Raw genomic sequence first — 13,833 nt, 5'->3', positions numbered from 1 at the left:
GGTCCAACATCCGGCATGAAGAACACACAACAGCCATGTACTACACCAGGGGGGAAAAAAAAAAGGAAACTTAACATAAGCTTACCCAGAACCAATATCTCTTTTGAGCCAAAGCCTCCTTTGTGCCAAAGTTTGAGGCTCCTATTCTCCCCACTGGCCCACTCCCAACAATGTCCATCCTGCTCGTCCCTTCTATACTTTTAAAGAATCGTTGCCTATCTCCTAGAAATGTTTTGAACTGTGATGTCAAAACTGGACTTCCCTCTGTCTCTTGGTAATATCTGAGAATATACCTCCCCGCACTACTCTACTTCTTCTGGATATCTAACCTTTCGAATTTCTGCAACTATCTGCATCTTCTGTAGATCTGGTGACTCCCTTCTTTACCTTAAATTTCTGTGATTGGAATTCCATTCTGTTATACACATGCATGAAAACTATTAGATGGAGAGAGAGCACCTGATGACTTTTCTTCACTCCATTACCTTGAGGTATTGAAAATAATTACAATATCCCGAGAAGTAGCTTTCCTTGTTCAGGGTAACTTAAGCAAATGGGGTGCAGCTTATTTAGTTTCTCACTGGACAGGTTCCAGTGGCAGCAGGTGAACCACAAAATGTATTTTTAAAGACTTTTGATTAATAACATTTCATTCCCAGCAGCACTATTGTGCTACTGCCTTCAAATTAGTTACTATTATTTTTAACATTTTCATTGGAGAACAGACACCTGGAAAATTGCCCTGTGCAGCAGCTGCACTGAGCGTGAAAGAGAGTGCTGAACATGCTTCAAACTGGAGGGCCCCTGAAGCAAGGTCAGAATGATTGGAACATTGCATCTGTTTTGGTCTATCCTGCTAAATATTTCTAGTATTTTCTGTTTTTAATTACAATTACTCTAGATCTCTCTGGATTTTGTTTGATGGATTAGAGCCAATTAATATTGGTCATTAAATATCCAAACTGAGGTCCTTATTTCATCTATTTCCTCTGGGTCCCCCCCCCCCCCCCCACCCTTGTCTTTCTCCCTGGGCCTCCTGTCCCATGATCCTCTCATATCCCCTTTGCCAATCACCTGTCCAGCTCTTGGCTCCATCCCTCCCCCTCCTGTCTTCTCCTATCATTTTGGATCTCCCCCTCCCCCTCTCAAATCTCTTACTAACTCTTCCTTCAGTTAGTCCTGACGAAGGGTCTCGGCCTGAAACGTCGACTGTACCTCTTCCTAGAGATGCTGCCTGGCCTGCTGCGTTCACCAGCAACTTTGATGCGTGTTGCTTGAATTTCCAGCATCTGCAGAATTCCTGTTGTTTCCCTATATACTGCCTGGCCTGCTGCGTTCACCAGCAACTTTGATGTGTGTTGCTTGAATTTCCAGCGTCTGCAGAATTCCTGTTGTTTCCCTTTCCAGTCTGAGGACATATTACTGTATGTATCCTCAGCCTTTATTTTCTGATACTTTTACATTGAAAATCTGTATATTTGTGATCAAAAGAAAAGTTGCAAGGTGTAGAAAGGTATTTAAATGTAAATTGCTATCTGTGGATGACAACAGAATTTCAAATAGCTGATCAGCCAACAGAGAGAAAAAAAAAATCACTCTGAATCTTCTAAGGTAAGGAAAATTCAGTTATTGTAGTGATGAAAATAGAGTAACATGCATTATTCAGTGGCCTACATTTTTTTCTGTCTTTCAAGTGATTCATGTACATCATTAGTTCCTTACATTGTTGAATGATATGTGATTTCAGAGTCACTTATACTTTTTGGCTATTTTTTGTTGAATGTCCAAATCATTATTCTGTACCTTTAAGCAAAAAAAAAAATGAAACATTTGATGGCTGCTAATGTATTAGGATGTCCAACTTGCTATTCAGGCCAAGAAAACATAATTTAAAAGCTCTGTTTTAACCTGGAGACACCACAGCCTTGTTACTTTGGTTGTGCAATATCAAAGAAATGTCATTCACACAAATGTCATCTGCATTTACACTGAAACTTTACTTTTAATATTTAAATCCAGATCATGGACAACACAGGTAAAATATCATCTTCTACTTATCCAGCAAGAGGGTTGTGAACCCTGCAGTTTCCACTCCAAATGTTTTCCCATGATCTGTGAAGTGGAGCCTTCCCAGACTTACAATAGGAATAATGAAGAGGGGAAGTTATCAGGAACTGAATAAGCTTGAAAAGAACCCTGGATGAGCTAGAAAGAAACACCGTCGCAGGAAAGCATCCATCATCAGGGATCCCCCACTGCGTAGGACATGTTCTCTTCTTGCTGCCTCCATCAGGAAGGTGTAGGAGTCTCAGGACTCACACCACCAGGTTCAGAAATAGTTATTACCCCTCAACCATCAGGCTCTTGAACCAAAATGGATAACTTCACTCAACTTCCACTTGAAATGTTCTCACAAGTTATGGACTCATTTTCAAGGACTTTTCACCTCATGTTCTTGATATTTATTGCTTATTTATTATTTATTTCTTCCTTTTTTATTTGCACAGTTTGTTGTCTTTTGTACTCTAGTTGAAAGCCCTAGGTGAGTGGTCTTTTATTGGTTTGTTATAGTTAATGTTCTGTAGATTCATCGAGTAGACTCACAAGAAAATGAATCTCATGGTTGTATATGGAGACATATGTACATTGATAATGTACTTCCAACTTTGGAAATAACTGCATCATTTTCCAATCTATTTGCCCTGAGATATGGAAGTCTGTAAAACTCACTGCTCTTCCTCACCCTACCAGAAAGTTTCCATGCATTTTAAATCTTTAGTTGTTATTTAAATTACAACAGGGCTGTATTAGATCCCCCAAGGCAGTCTCTAAAGCAGCCATTGGGCTGTTTAATTGCAAATGCAAGTGGTCCCATAGTTGATTGAAAAAGTGGAGCAGGCAACCGTAAGTTAGAGGCATCTTAGGTCTTTCTTCCGCCAGACCTTCCTCATTATATCTCTTTTGCATCCCAAAGTTGTGCTAAAAGTCCTAGTTCAGTTACAGCTGCACCACAGTTGATGACCTGCTCTACTTTACAACAATTTATAGCCTCCTGTCTGGACAATTGTTAGTCTTGCATTTGAATTCTTTCATTGACAATTTTTCCTACAGACAGAGTTGGAAGATACAGATTAAATTATTCTCTGTTGTCTGTGATTTACTCACTGGTCATAGTAATGGATGTGGGGATCAAGCCAAGGATGAAGCATTGAGCTATATGGCGAGTTGAAAATGAGAGGTCAGTATTGAACTGAAACTTGAAGTCCGGAGGTAAAAATATGTATATCTCATATCTGTTAGGGCAGAGGAAGAAAAAGAAATTGGAATCATCAAAATGGGTATGATTATGTCAATGAACTAATTTTCAAGGGACTTGCATTAATGATCTGAAAAGTTTGATTCAAATTGTTCTAAAGCAGCTGGGGAATTTAAATTTGGTTAATTAAATAAGTCAAAAGAAACAATCTGGAAAGAAAGCTATTAGTGGTTATTAATAGTACTGACCATAAAACTATCAGACTGTCTTTAAAACACATCTGGCTTTCTTGTGTAATCTAAAGAAAAGCTGCTATCCTGAAATAATTTGTATTTATTTCCAAATCCTTGGCAATGTGGCTGAGTCTTAATCACGCTCTAATTTGCTTTAGCAAACAATTTGGTTCAATTGCAATTAGGAATGAGTAGCAAGTTACACTTATGCCCCATAAATGAATTAATAAACTATTAGTGAAGGCAAAAAAAGGTTGCCAAAGTCACGGAGGTAGGGCTTACAGGTTGATATAAAGGTTCAGTCAAAACCAAATGATATGCCACTGTTCACATGGCTTAGCTCTGCTTGAGCCAGCCACTGAGTATAGCTACAGTGAGTGACAATCTACTGAGTGACAACACTAACATTAAGTTCCAGTTGAGAGGAAGTTCAACTGACAAGAAAGTACATTGACAGTGTAAGGCAAGTTAACAGACTCAGAAAAAGTCTATAAGACTGTAGAATAGAGGCAGAATTAGGCCATTTGGCCCATCGAGTCTGCACCACCATTTCTTCATGGTTGAACCATTTTCCTCTCAGCTGCAATCTCCTGCTTTCCCCAGTATTCCTTCATGCCCTAACCAATCAAGAATCTACAAACCTCAGCCTTAAATATACATAAAGACTTGGCCTCCACAGCTGCCTGTGGCAACAAATTCCATAGATTCACCACTCTCTATCTAAAGAAATTCCTCTTCATGAAGTCATTAGATATACAAACACAAGAACATGCATTAGATATGAATTAGAGATGAATTACCCATGAGAAAAATAGTGACCGTATATGTTCAAAGACCTGACAAAATGGGTACATTTGCCAATGGCTGGCTTTAGGATTGGTGAAAAGGACTGGGAGAAATCCAAAGCAAAGATATTTAAGGCAGAGTTTAGGAGCTTAGGAGGACGATGGCTCCTAACAGTGACTCCTTTGCTTGCATCTTCGGAAACAGCTCTATTTCCATCTTTAATATCTCTATTTTTCCCTTTAACCCTGACCTGGAGTTATACGCCAACTTTGGTTCTTTGCAGAGATGGGACCAGCTCTCTGGGTTTCACGACAGACCACTATTCGATATGCCAGGGACACAGCCTAGAAGACTAGTGTGCCTTCTGGGTTCTGGGATTTCATGGCTTTAGAGTGCAGGCAGACTTGAGGTCGGTGCCACCGCAGAAAACTAGTGTGTCGTGGGAGGCGGAAGATCAAAAGCAGTAAAAACAGCAAGCTGGCTGCGTGCCCAGAGACTCACATTCTTTGGGCACAGAGCTTGGAAGAAGCAACACAACAGCCTTTCAACACCATAAATCAGCAAGTTGTTTTGTTATGCCTCCCCTCTCACTGTGAAACGAGGACGAGAGAGAGAGACAGAGATATATAGACATAGAGATATATAGATATATAGATATATACATACACACACACATATACATGCAGCAAAGCATCAGTAGAGACATATATACATGTCAAATTACCAGGTTAACAAGTAGACTTTAGGGTACTGCAGGTCTGTGTCTCTACTGATGCTTTGCTGCATGCTTGAGTGCTCAGTGGGGAGGCGTCATTGTTTTTTTTGCAGGTCGGTGGGTATTGTTGCTTTGCTGCTGCTTGTGCATGGGAGGGGGCAGTTGGGGTGGGTTTTGTGGTTCTAACATTTAACTATCATTTATTCTTTAGGGCATTCCTCTGTTTTTGTGGATGATTGTGAAGAGAAATAATTTCAATATGTATATTGTATACATTTCTCTGACATTAGAAGTACCTATTGAAAGAGAAAATTATGGCTCCTGAAGCATTCATGCTGCAGTGTGTGGAAGCACACAATGGCAGTTTCATAGAGCTGGACAACAGATGGTATAGTGGTGGTGAGTGGAGGTTAGTCGGTTTGAAATTATATACTCAGTTGTCTCAAAGGCTGTGCAGAGTGTAGGGGGCAAGAGAAATGATAACTTAGGGTCATATTTAGACATTACTTTAGAAAAGGTGTTGAAGCTCTGGCCTTGTAGTGATCTTGAATGATGAGTTTTTTTTAAAAAATGGGGAAAACAGTGAAACAACTAAGTTCACTGCATATGCCAGTGATGTTAAACCTAATTCTAATTCTGAAAATACATAATTACTGAAATTTTAAAGAAGAAAGCTGGCTCGTAGTGAGAGTTATGAAGAGGTTGTGGTTTAGACAAAGACGCAAGTGGTTCCCAAAGAAGGCCTACTATTGTGAGCATTAAGAACAGGAGAGAAAACCATGAAATTTGGAGTAAATATGGGAGAAAAAAATCAAGATGAAAAGAAACTGAAAGTGAAGTTAGATTTACAAGGATCACCTCTTTTAAAATATATTTGCAACATCAATGTAGCTTAGCAGCTGCACGGAAGTAAAATGTCCCTAGGTACCTACCAGCAGTTTAAATAGTTAGAATTATCAGGTAATTTGATATTGTGGTGGGTGTCAGCAAAGATAGCTGTATAGTGGAGATTATTCTGACTGGTTGCATTATAGAGTAGTATGGAGGATCCAATGGGACTGCAGAGGGAAGAGTTGGAACAAGTGATAGGTGCATCCAGATGTGAAGGGGTGATAGGCAGACTGAGGAAGGGAGGGAGAGTGGAAATAGCAACAGAGACAGAGGTGATAGGTGGAGGCAACAAGGAACTGAAGACAATGAAATCTGATAGGAAATGAAGATTGAATATGGAACCAAATAAGAGAGTCTGGGTGGGTAGTCGGTGAGAACCCATGTTTCTTTTCAGTTTATTTTATCTTGATTTCTTTATCTCCCATATTTACTCCAAATGTCTTGGTTTTCTCTCCTGTGCTTAATGCTCCCAAAAGTAGGCCTTCTTTGGGCACCACTTATGTTTTTGTCTAAACCACAATCATTATTCACCTCTTCATAACTCTCACTATGAGCCAGTTCTCTTCTTTAAAATTTTGGTAATTAAGTATCTTGTAGATTCAGCCAGCTCTATTACAGGCATAATCTCTCCACCAATGAGAACATCTTCAGGAGCTGGTGCCTCAAGAAAGTGGTGTCCATCATTAAGCACACTCACCAGATGTGACACATCCCCCTTCCTGTATTATAATTAGAGAGGGGATATAGGAGACTGAAGAACCACATTCAATAGTTCAGGAACAGCTTCTTCACTCCACCATCACACTTCTGAAAAGTTCTTCCCTGGCTTCCCACCTACTACCTACCCTCCCAGACGCTCTTATTTGGTCCCATGCTCAATCTTCCTTTCAGATTCCATCATCTTCAGCTCAATGTTGCCTCCACCTATCACCTCTCAGTCTCTGTTGCAAATTCAACTCTCCCTTCCTCAGTCTGCCTATCATCCCTCCATATCTGGATGCACCTATCACTTGTCATCTCTCTCCAACTCTTCTACCTTTCAGTCCAAATGAAAGGTCATGACCCAAAATATCATTTGCCCACTTCCCTCCACAGAAGCTGCCTGACCCATTGAGTTCTTCTGGCACTTGTTCTTGTTTTGATCCATGTTGCAACATCTGCATTCCATTGTGTCTCTCTTGCTTGAAATCAATTGGATTGTCAATGGAATATGAGGAATCCATCGGCAATGGAACATTGCAGGAGGAAGTCACAGAAATTAAGGAATACAACGTCATGAAGGAATTAGTAAACAAGAGAACAAGTGCTAAACTGAAGCTTTGCCTAACCAGGAGTAGGATTAATTGAATGAGCCAATAGAGGTTTGTAAGCTTGACTTCAATGAAGTAAATTGTCAATTGTCTTCCTGTAACCCTCTAGTATGTTATCTAAATAACTTTATGAGCTTGCACAGTGAATCTAAACTTCCATGTAAAACACACTCCTAACTAAATAGATTAAATTATGGTCCACCTTTAGGAGGAAGCATTGTTCTAGTGATATCTCGTTCTTGACAAAACTCTGTCGAACCAAATTTCCAGAATTTACTCAGGATCTCCTTAGGAGCCAATGTGCTGATAATTAACTACAAGCTTCTTCAAAGAACTTTGTTTGAAAATGAAGAATGGGAAAATACAAATAGTGAATGTGCTTTGAAGTTCCAGTCTCTAAAAAGATAGTCTTGAAATCCAGTCTGCTTGTTGGATATACATGGAAGGTACAATAATAGTCTTGTTATAAGCACTCATTTTGTGATTTTATCAATTCACAACACAAGGGCTTGTAAGAAATGTACTGGTGTAATTATGGGTGATTTTAATCTCATTAAAGATTGGACAAAAATTTACCATAATAGCCTTGAGGATAAGTTCATTGAGAATATTTGGGATGTACTGAAAGGAATATGATGAAGAACCGGCCAGAATGCTGGCTCTTTTTGTTCTGCATGTACGCAATGTAATAAGATTAGTTAAAGCTTTCAGAATAAATTAGTAATCAGAGCATTTTAGAACCTCCAATTCAGTTTGAAGTTGAGAAACTTGGGTTTGAAACTGGTAAACCAGTTTAAATAGAGACTATTACATAGGTAGAAGAATGGACATAGTTATAGTGGATTAGGAAAATCAATTAAACAGTAAGATAGTAGCTCAGTAGTGGTAGACTTTCAAGGTGATAGTCTCTACCAAAGGGATACAATATGTTGTGACTGACTAAGATATTCAGGATGGCATTACTTTGAAAGGAAATGCAAAGATTAGCAGGAGTTTGGTGGAATGGGATATTTTTAGCAACCTACATAGTTTGGACAAAGTATAAATAAGAATAGTAAATGAAAGCAAATAACATAAAAACAGGCAGTAGGAACCTTCAGATATGTAGAAATGGAAAAGAGTAGCTAAACTACACATTGGTCACTTTGAGGATGAGACTAAAGAACTAGTAATAGAAATAGAGGAAGTAGCTACTTTGGATTGATTTTCAGAGTACAAGACAGTAAAACCATCCAAATAATGATTAATACATTTAGGGAAGATTTCAGCAGATGGTTGTTTTACAGAGAGGGAGGTAAAAATGGAGCATTATAGGCTATGTAGAAGGGAAGGTTTAGATTGATCATGAAGTATGTTTATATGGGTTTGTACAACATCATGGGCTGAAGGGTTTGTACTGTGCTATAGTGTTTGATATTCTATATTCATTACTAAAGAAAATGCAGTGGGCAAATTAGAACCAAAAGCTGCAAATCCCTCTGGACCTGATGGCCTTCTAACAGCTGAAGAGAAATGGCTGCAAGAGGTAGAGGAAATTTGGTTGTAATCGGGTGAATTCTCTAGGTTTTTGGATAGATATTAATCTGCATGGAAAATAAAGGACTGGCATGCAGTTAAGAAAGGAAACGGAATGTTGGCCATTATTGCAACACTGTTTGGAGTGTAAAAGTAAAAATATTTTGAAGCAACTTCACTGGGCAGTGGTGAGATCACACATTATATATTGCAGACAGTTTTGATCTACATATTTAAGCACTCATGGTGCTGCAATGCATTGGAGGCAGCACTGGAAACATTCACTATGTTGATTCACAGGAAGAAGGGGCTGATGCATGGATCACCTACCCTTAACTTTCAATGCCAATATATAAACACTATGATTAAACAGTAGCACTCTTGGTAACAATGAAAAACAACAATTATGTCTAATTTTGTTTATACTTTTTGCCACCTCTAAGTGAACTGTTGTCTGATCTAGATTGTGAAGCTGTCTGATCAGCTGCATGCAATTTTTGACAATGGCTATTGACACTAATCTCCCCTTCCCTTCTGGCTATGTGGCATCACCAACTCCAGCTAATTGCATTGTGTCGAACATTATTAATCCACCACCTAATAAAATCACAGGATAAACCTGTCATCTTACTTGTTGAAACACATTGGAGCACGTGCTTTGTGTTTGCCTGGAATATAAGATCATGTGCTCCAAATTTCAAATGCTACATGTAGATTAACATGTGCACCATGAAAATAATTATTCTGATTACATTCAGGGTGTCCTGTGAGTAGTTCTTTACATGTGGGCAAGCATGATGTTACATTCTCTTGCAGGACACTTTTCATATTACATTACAATCTGAGGAATTATGTTACCAATTACTCTGTCTATATCCTTTCATAAAATATACATCTTGTAGATTTGTATTACCACCAGGCTTCCTGATCAATAAGCATAAAAAGATCTAATATAATATGGAAATACCTTTTTTTCATACATTTCCATTGGATAACTAAATGATAATAGATGGGTTTCATTGCTTCAGATCTTCACTTCAAATAAATTTCATTTACTGCTTCAAATGTACAAACTGTATTTATGGACCCAAAGCAATAAAAATCATTCACTGTATCTGGAGGCTGTCATCTTCTATATTACTCAGCCTTTGTAATTGCCAATTTGATATTATTGCACTCAAGTTTTGTTTGGTTTTTTTGAATGATTACTGCTACTATATCGAATCCCTTGTGGAAATACTAAAAATGATTACATTCTAGGTAAAGCTATGAGTTTGACTTCAAAAGAGAAAGAACCCTCCACAATAAAACTTGACATCCAATCAGATTTAGTACTTTAGCTATATTATTCACATACAGGGCTAATCTTGTTGACCTCGTTCCCTCTATGTGATTACGACACATTTGTACCAATTTCCTTGGCCTCATGCAACTAGTGTCTAGCAATGCAGCATTATCTTCGAGCAAAAGCATGGCTTCTGGTGATGGAGTCAGGTGACCTCATCCCCCAAGAACTTTTGATAGGCAGCAAAACTCTGCCCCAATCTTTGTTCTGTACTTTTGATACTTTTTGAATTTCTGGAAAAGTCATTTTCAAAATGAGTCGGATTGTTTTTATTGAAATAGTCTAAAACAGCTAATATATTAATAAATAATTGAAAATGTAAATAAATTAATCTTTGACTTACACTTATTGCCCACTTTATTAGGTACCTCCTGTACTTAAGTGGCCACTGAGTGCATGTTAATGTCTTCTGCTGCTGGAGCCCATCTACTTCTAGGTTCAGTGTGTTGTGCGTTCAGAAACGCTGTTCTGCACACCGTAGGTATAAAGTGTGGCTAGTTGACTGGAAGTGTGGTAATTTCCAGTCCAGCCATTCTCCTCTGACCTTTCTCATTAAGAAGGTGCTTTAACCCACCGCATTGTGCTCACTGGATGATTTTTGTTTTGTGCACCATGTTCTGTAAACTCTAGAGATTGTTGTGTGTGAAAATCCCAGCGGATCATCACACCACTGAGGTACACAAATTATCCTGTCTAGAACCAACACTCATTCCATGGTCAAAGTCACCTAGTTCATATTTCTGCCCCGGACTGATGTTTGGTCTGACGAACAAGTGAACTTTTGACCATTTCTGAATGTTTTTATGCATTGAATTGCCACAACATGATTGGCTGAATAGATACTTATTAATTGCACTTGTACACCTGCTCGCTAGCATTCATGAACAGGAGAGCAAGTGTACCTAATAAAGTGGCCACAGAGTGTATAATTCAATACCTACAATTCCAACTGAAATCAAAGAGTCTCAGACTGGACACCAGGTCTAACCTGTAAGAGGGGCCAAGAGATGATTCTACTGCTTAGCAATGAAGAAACTTACCAAGAATGGGCTCCATTGCTGGACACCGTATATGGAAGTCAAAGGGATATTGCAGTTAGACCTTGGTAATTTTGATTAAGTAAGATTTGTTCTAAGAATGAGAACATCTTGCTTTTAACAAAGAGTGTTATAGAATCTAAGACATTAATAGTACAGTAACCTCAGAGTCAAAGATTCAAAGTACATTTATTATCAATGTATGCAGTATACAACCCTGAGATTTGTCTTCCCCCAGACAGCCACTAAACAAAGAAAACCATGGAACCCATTCAGAACAAAACATCAACCCCCCAACATGTAAAACAAAAACAAATCATGCAAATAGTGAAAAAGAGCAAAAAAATAACAGACTATAAAACATCAAACCACAAAGCCACAAAACAGTCCAGGACTGCCCAGTTCAGATCAATCTAGCACTGTATCATTCAGTAACTTCAGGTCGTGGAGCTAGTCCACCCTGATCAAAATAGCAACAAAAAAAGGAGCGCCCAGAAAGCAGAAACACATCATAACATGGTCTACTGAGTCCAAACCACATCGATTAAACCTTGCCCAAAACCCACGACTCCAGCACTATCGAACGAGAGGGAGAGGAAGACTGATCGAATGAGGGCAACTTCCTCAGGGAGCAGCGAGCAAGAATGAGAGAAAGGCTAGTCAAATGCAAGCAAACCTCACGGAACTCCTTCAGAGACAGCAAAGCACCAGATCGCTCAATTGGCCCAAAACACACCATCAAACTGTAGATCACAGGATCCAACAGTAGCAGAATCATATTTGAAATAAGCAGCAAAAGAGGTGAAAGAAGTAGTATTGTGAACTGCCTGAAGAATGTCACCTTTGGTCATATTGTTTGTTGATGCCATTGCTGTGCCTGACTACACTTCTGACTGTGTATTCTCAGATACTGACCAAGTCTGTCAGTTTAGATTATAATTGGAGACTAGCGTACTTATATGACTAAATATATTATCTCAGGCATAACCTGATTTTTAAACTTGATATATCCAAGCAACACACATCAAAGTTGCTGGTGAACACAACAGGCCAGGCAGCATCTCTAGGAAGAGGTACAATTGACACTTCAGGCCGAGACCCTTCGTCAGGACTAACTGAAGGAAGAGTTAGTAAGAGATATATCCAAGTTATTTTTTTAACAGCTTTGTTATGACTTGATAAAAATGGTTATTTTGTGTCCACGTTCAACTTCCATCCTGATTATGCAGCTTCTTAGAGGAACAGTGATAACAATTAACGTATGGACTAATTGCATTACTGGCTAAAATATGACAAAAATGATTTAAGATAATTTATAGCTGGCAATCTAGTAACACTACAAAATGCTAAATATTGACTAACATGTTTTTTAATTTAGTTATTAAATTTTTAGTGAAAAGATTATAGCTTAAAGTAGTTTGCATCATACTTAAGAAGCTTCTTTTGGTTTAAATTTGATCACAATTCAGTTCTATATGTAATCTGCTCACGAATGTTACAATGATAATGAACAGATTGCATTACTGGAGAGGTTAGGATAGTATGATGCACAGAGTAAGTCTGAATTTAACACCACTGATAGAAAGCAGCATTCATCATCGGGGACCCCCACCTCCTAAGCTACGCTGTTTTCTCACTGCTCCCGTCAAAAGGAAGGTACAGGAGCCTCAGGGCCCAAACCACTAAGTACAGGAACAGTTATAACTGCTCAGCCATTGGGCTCTAATGCCATATTTAAGTTGCTGATGATACCACCATTACTGGCTGAATCAACAATAGTGGCAATCAGCATATAGGAGGGAGATTGAAAATCTAGCTAAGTGGTGCCACAGTAACAACCCCTCACTCGATGTTAGCAGGAGGTCTATGAGCCAGTCCTCCTCAGAGATGGAAAGGGTCAGCAACTTTAAATTCCTCAGTGTTATCATTTCAAAAGATTTTCTGCTGCACCCGGAAATAAGTGCAATTACATAGTAAGCACAGAAACCCCTCTACTGAGAAGTTTACAGAGATTCCGCATGACATCTAGAACTTTGCCAAACTTCGATAGATGTGTGGTGAAGAGTATACTGACTGTTTGCATCACAGCCTGGAGTGGAAATAGCAATACCCTTGAATGGAAAATCCTAAAAGAAATAGTGGATTTGGTCCAGTCCATCATGGGTAAAGCCGTCCCCACCATCGAGCACATCCACATGGAGCACTGTTGCTGGAAAGCAGCATCCACGATCAAGGACTCCCACCACCCAGACTGTGCTCTTTTCACTGCTGCCATTCAGGAGGTACAGGAGCCTCAGGACTTGTACCACCAGGTTCAGGAACAGTTACTACCCCCCAACCATCAGGCCTTTGAACCAGAGGGGATCACTTCACTCAACCCATCACTGAAATGTTTCTACAACCTATGGACTTACTTTCAAAGACCCTTATTTTCAGGTTCTCAGTATTTATTGCTTGCTTATTTATTATTATATATATTTTTTTCCTTTTGTATTGCATAGTTTGGTGTCTTTTGTACATTGGTTGTTTGTTCATCTAGCACTATATCATTCGGTAACTTCAGGCCGCGGAGCTAGTCCACCCTGATCAAAATAGCAACAAAAAAGGAACACCAGTTGGGTGTGGTATTTCATTGATTCTATTGTTTCTTGGATTTACTGTGTAGGCCAGCAAGAAAACAAATCTTAGAATTGAATTGACTTTATTCCTTAACATCCTTCAAATACATGAGTGTAAAAACCTTTA

The sequence above is a fragment of the Mobula birostris genome, chromosome 1 (assembly GCF_030028105.1).
Source record: "Mobula birostris isolate sMobBir1 chromosome 1, sMobBir1.hap1, whole genome shotgun sequence".
Taxonomy (NCBI): Eukaryota; Metazoa; Chordata; class Chondrichthyes; order Myliobatiformes; family Myliobatidae; genus Mobula; species Mobula birostris.
The sequence above is the reverse complement of the archived record's forward strand: the minus strand, read 5'-3'. Positions refer to the sequence as shown.